General features: G+C 41.4%; 1 pseudogene across 1 annotated transcript in view; it reads left to right on the top strand.

The window, feature by feature from the left end:
* Positions 1-1,084: 1,084 nt before the first annotated feature.
* The window catches only part of LOC311099361 (serine/threonine-protein kinase Nek6-like), a 29,488-nt pseudogene continuing 24,572 nt past the window's right edge, over positions 1,085-6,000 (top strand). Inside the window, exon 1 of the transcript in view lies at positions 1,085-1,135. The product of the transcript in view is annotated as a serine/threonine-protein kinase Nek6-like (transcript). The remainder of the gene's footprint in view (positions 1,136-6,000) is intronic.

The following is a 6,000-nucleotide window of genomic DNA, read 5'->3' as shown; positions in this document are numbered from 1 at the left end:
CAACTGAGCTACACGAGACCCGTCAATACTTTAGCCAGTGTCAATGCTTTGGTAACACTTAATTTGAAGGGGTCCTTATTATAGTGTAATTATATATGTCATTACACTGTAACAACTATTGTAGTTAATCACAATAACTCATAGTTACACTGTAATAACAACATGTAACTGGTGGTAATTGCAGTCTGTAATTACAGAGGTGTAACAACAAATGCTTCTTTCCATGCTTGTTACAACTGGGCAAGTTTCCACTAAATTCACCAATTTAGCGTTAAGTTTCTTCTTAGCTGCATCCGATTCAGTAATAACTGTCACAAGGTTGTAATCTCGTGGCCAGATATGATGGGTGTCCGAGATTACAAAGATTGGAGGCTCAATAGGCTCTAATTACCTACCCGTGAATGCACACTTTTCAAACTTTCCGCTCAATGTTGTTGCTTGCACTTGCCCCCAAAAAGTGTACTATCTGGGTTAACTTGGTTGAGTTTACAAAAACAGATCAGATATAGGTCAACCTCACTGACAGGATTTAAATAATTAAAATGAAGTGTATCTTGAGGTGTACTTACTTGTAATTATTGTGTACCTAAGAAGTATGTCACTCATTCTGACATCTAATCGTCAGCTTCTGAAAGCGCCATCCAAGTGAGAAAATAAACACACTAATACATCACAGAGTACATATCTGTAATATCTGCATAAGTACAAGGTCGTCGCTACTTGTTATACAGGATTTAGCTATTTAAAGTTAAGTGTAACTTTATAGTTACCTATGAGCAATTTCTATCTAATACGTATTACTCATTGCCAAGTGAAAATACCTACAAACAAAAGATGAGCTTCTACTTTAGTCAACTTTATTGCAACGTAAAAAATTCCTTACATTTCTTTAAAAAATAATAAGGAGTTTTATTTTTAGACTAATCATTTTATTAAACAAAGATATAGGCCTATTCAATAACATAAAAATAACTATTCTAGTGGTGACTCAATTCTGTAGCCTACAGTATGATGAGTAGCCTAGATAGCTAATTTAGAAAAATGGGATTGTCTTTTTCTTCCCTTTTTAACATTACAAGTAAATATGGAAATCGCCAACTCTGTCTCTGAGTCTGACTTCATCGGTTTCTTTCTTGTAAGCATTTTCCCATCCTGGATTCTGAGACCTTGTGAGAATCTGCGGTAGAGAAAAATAATGTATGACAATTTAGCATAGACACTACATTACCCCTAGTTATCATCATCATGATTTATATAGTTTTGGCTATAGCTAGCTAGGCCTAGCTAGCTACCTAGGTAGTTGTTGTGTTATCCAGCTAGCAATAATAGTGCTTGCTAAAACTAAGTTAGCTGGTTTAGCTACATTGAAAAGGAACTAATGTTACTCATAATGTGTTGACACAAGTAGCTAACTAACTAGCAAGCTAACGTTAACATTCTGGGTGTGTCACACGTAATACCCTTGGGTAACAGATACCCTAAGAACAAGGTTTGGGGAAGATAAGACCATCGAGCCCAGTTAATGTTAGCTAGCTAGCTAGTTAGCTAGATAGTAGCGACCATAGCCAGTCAAAGTTAGAAAAGTAGCTAGCTAGCGTGCTAGCAAATAAAAACCAACTAGTTGGTAGGCCCAACAAAAATGCCAGCTAACATTTGCTATCTAACTAGCTACAGTTAGCTATTCAGCCAACACTAGGCTAGCTAGCTAGCAAATGCTAGCTAACCACCTATGCTAAGTCGTCCGGCAGAATTAATGTATACAAACAATTTTAAAAAAGCATGCAAAACGTACTTTCTATCTCCTGTGTTGATGTTTTTGAGCTACAGCACTTTGTTATTGCGCGGAAATCTTTCATGTCTGGATTTTGTACACTGACCTTCTTCTGGACCCTGTTCTTTGCGCACTGTTACATGACATAAGAGTAAACACATGTGGGCACGTTCGAGGTCGTCATTATTTTGAGCGTGTTGCACAGATCTTGACATGTTGCCTTAATTCCTTGGATGAATAAATTATTGCACCAATGCATCCCATCCAAATGTGAGAATGTTCTTCAACAGTGAAACCCTTGCAAGGTTGCATGATGGAATAAGAGTTTGTCTTATGACCATTTTAAGTGCATTTATAAACCATTATTCAACCAAGCATAATAGCAAAGATTTGTATAACTAACCCAAGACAGACCACAGCCTGTCACTTCCAATGGGAGCAAATTAATCATAGTGGGCAGAACAATCAAGGAGGTGGGCAGTGCCAAGCATGAGCTAGCGAGATCCTATTGGCGCGTTCTAGCATGTATTTGAAAATTAGCAGAATGTCGGCCAAAATCCATATTGCTCCATCTTCTCCCACTGGGCTTCCTCTCATCACAGTACTTCATAGTGAGTGGAAACGCAAACCGGATGCTCACAGTTATACATCCGGTGAGAAAATGTATCTGGCTCATTGTTCTATCTGTGATAATAGGTTTTCAATTTGACAAGCACAAATGACAATTTTAACTTTAACTTTTTATTAAAGGGAAATTTCACCATGGCTCTGCCACGGCATATAGTCATTACTATTTTAACAACATTAAGTTTTTGTCATAAACATCAAAATGATCCAAATCACAAGCTAGAACGAGTTTTCATTTCACTGGTAGAATCAGGAAGTTTCGACTTCCTGTGTATTCGTCTGCTCATAGTGAACCACAAAGGCTAGCATTCATAGCGAATGCAGATACCGTCTGGCTAGGTAGATGGGGCGTACTCACAAACTTGAAGTTCTCTATGAAAATGGCTGTGATAGGAGAAAACTGAGGATGGATCAACAACATTGTAGTTACTCCACAATACTAACCTAATTGACAGAGTAAAAAGAAGGAAGCCTGTACAGAACAAAATATTGAGGCAAAGCAATTAACTTCTTGTCCTGAATACAAAGCGTTATGTTTGGGGCAAATCCAATACAACACATTACAGAGTACTAACCTCAATATTTTCAAGCATAGTGGTGGCTGCATCATCTTATGGGTATGCTTGTAATTGTTAAGGACTGGGGAGTTTTTCAGGATAAAAATAAATAAATGGAATGGAGCTAAGCACAGGTAAAATCCTAGAGGAAAACCTGGTTCAGTCTGCTTTCCACCAGACACTGGGAGATTAATTCACCTTTCAGCAGGACAATAGCCTAAAACACAAGGCCAAATCTACACTGTAGTTGCTTACCAAGAAGACAGTGAATGATCCTCAGTGGCCGAGTTACAGTTTTGACTTAAATCTACTTGAAAATCTATGGCAAGATCTGAAAATGGTTGTCTAGCAATGATCAACAACCAATTTGACAAAGCTTGAAGAATTTTGAAAATAATAATGGACAAATGTTGCACAATCCAGGTGTGGAAAGCTCTTAGAGACTTACCCAGAAAGACTCACAGCTGTAATTGCTGCCAAAGGTGCTACTACAAGGTATTGACTGAGGGGTGCGAACACTTTGTCATTACATTTACATTTACATTTACATCATTTAGCAGACGCTCTTATCCAGAGCGACTTACAAATTGGTGCGTTCAACTTATGATAGCTAGTGGGACAACTACTTTTTTATGGGGGGGTGGGGGAGGGGGGTGGGGGTTGAAGGATTACTTTATACTATTCCAGGTATTCCTTAAAGAGGTAGGGTTTCAAGTGTCTCCGGAAGGTGGTCAGTGACTCTGCTGTCACCATTGCAAATAGCTTTGACTGGGCTGAGCGGGAACTGTGCTTCCGTAGAGGTAGGGGAGCTAGCAGGCCAGAGGTGGATGAACATAGTGCCCTCGTTTGGGTGTAGGGTCTGATCAGAGCCTGAATGTAAGGAGGTGCCGTTCCCCTCACAGCTCCGTAGGCAAGCACCATGGTCTTGTAGTAGATGCGAGTCTCAACTGGAAGCCAGTAGAGTGTGCGGAGGAGCGGGGTGACATGAGAGAACTTGGGAAGGTTGAACACCAGACGGGCTGCGGCGTTCTGGATAAGTTGTAGGGGTTTAATGGCACAGGCAGGGAGCCCAGCCAACAGCGAGTTGCAGTAATCCAGACGGGAGATGACAAGTGCCTGGATTAGGACCTCTGCCACTTTCTGTGTAAGGTAGAGTCGTACTCTGCGAATGTTGTAGAGCATGAACCTGCAGGATCAGGTCACCGCTTTGATGTTAGCGGAGAACGACAGGGTGTTGTCCAGGGTCACGCCAAGGTTCTTTGCACTCTGGGAGGAGGACACAATGGAGTTGTCAACCGTGATGGCGAGATCATGGAGCGGGAAGTCATCATAGGTACACGTCAACTATGACAGATAAATTGAGGAAAAAAAATCCAGAAAATCACATTGTAGGATTTTTAATGAATTTATTTGCAAATTATGGTGGAAAATATGTATTCGGTCACCTACAAACAAGCAAGATTTCTGGCTCTCACAGACCTGTAACTTCTTCTTTAACAGGCTCCTCTGTCCTCCACTCGTTACCTGTATTAAATGCACCCGTTTGAACTTGTTATCAGTATAAAAGACACCTGTCCACAACCTCAAACAGTCACACTCCAAACTCCACTATGGCCAAGACCAAAGAGCTGTCAAAGCACACCAGAAACAAAATTGTACACCTGCACCAGGCTGGGAAGACTGAATCTGCAATAGGTAAGCAGCTTGGTTTGAAGAAATCAACTGTGGGAGCAATTATTAGGAAATGGAAGACATACAAGACCACTGATAATCTCCCTCGATCTGGGGCTCCACGCAAGATCTCACCCCGTGGGGTCAAAATTATCACAAGAACGGTGAGCAAAAATCCCAGAACCACACGGGGGGACCTAGTGAATGACCTGTAGAGAGCTGGGACCAAAGTAACAAAGCCTACCATCAGTAACACACTACGCCGCCAGGGACTCAAATCCTGCAGTGCCAGACGTGTCCCCCTGCTTAAGCCAGTACATGTCCAGGCCCGTCTGAAGTTTGTTAGAGTGCATTTGGATGATCCAGAAGAGGATTGGGAGAATGTCATATGGTCAGATGAAACCAAAATATAAATTATTGGTAAAAACTCAACTCGTTGTGTTTGGAGGACAAAGAATGCTGAGTTGCATCCAAAGAACACAATACCTACTGTGAAGCATGGGGGTGGAAACATCATGTTTTGGGGCTGTTTTTCTGCAAAGGGACCAGGACAACTGATCCGTGTAAAGGAAAGAATGAATGGGGCCATGTATCGTGAGATTTTGAGTGAAAACCTCCTTCCATCAGCAAGGGCATTGAAGATGAAACGTGGCTGGGTCTTTCAGCATGACAATGATCCCAAACACACCACCCGGGCAACGAAGGAGTGGCTTCGTAAGAAGCATTTCAAGGTCCTGGAGTGGCCTAGCCAGTCTCCAGATCTCAACCCCATAGAAAATCTTTGGAGGGAGTTGAAAGTCCGTGTTGCCCAGCGACAGCCCCAAAACATCACTGCTCTAGAGGAGATCTGCATGGAGGAATGGGCCAAAATACCAGTAACAGTGTGTGAAAACCTTACAGAAAACGTTTGACCTGTGTCATTGCCAACAAAGGGTATATAACAAAGTATTGAGAAACTTTTGTTATTGACCAAATACTTATTTTCCACCATAATTTGCTAATAAATTCATTAAAAATCCTACAATGTGATTTTCTGGATTTTCTTTTCTCATTTTGTCTGTCATCGTTGACGTGTACCTATGATGAAAATAACAGGCCTCTCTGATCTTTTTAAGTGGGAGAACTTGCATAATTGGTGGCTGACTAAATACTTTTTTTCCCCCACTGTATGTCTGCCAGACATGCAGAGAATCGATTCGCCACCTGGTTATCAGAAGGGGGAAAGGAGAAAATTAATTGTGTGTCGTCTGCGTAGCAATGATAGGAGAGACAATGTGAGGATATGACAGAGCCAAGTGACTTGGCGTATAGAGAGAATAGGAGAGGGCCTCGAACTGAGCCCTGGGGGACACCAGTGGTGAGAGCACGTGGTGC

This window comes from Coregonus lavaretus (genome assembly GCF_964263955.1).
Source record: "Coregonus lavaretus genome assembly, chromosome: 24".
NCBI lineage: Eukaryota > Metazoa > Chordata > Actinopteri > Salmoniformes > Salmonidae > Coregonus > Coregonus lavaretus.
Note: the sequence above shows the minus strand (reverse complement) of the source record. Positions and strands in the feature narration are given on the sequence as shown.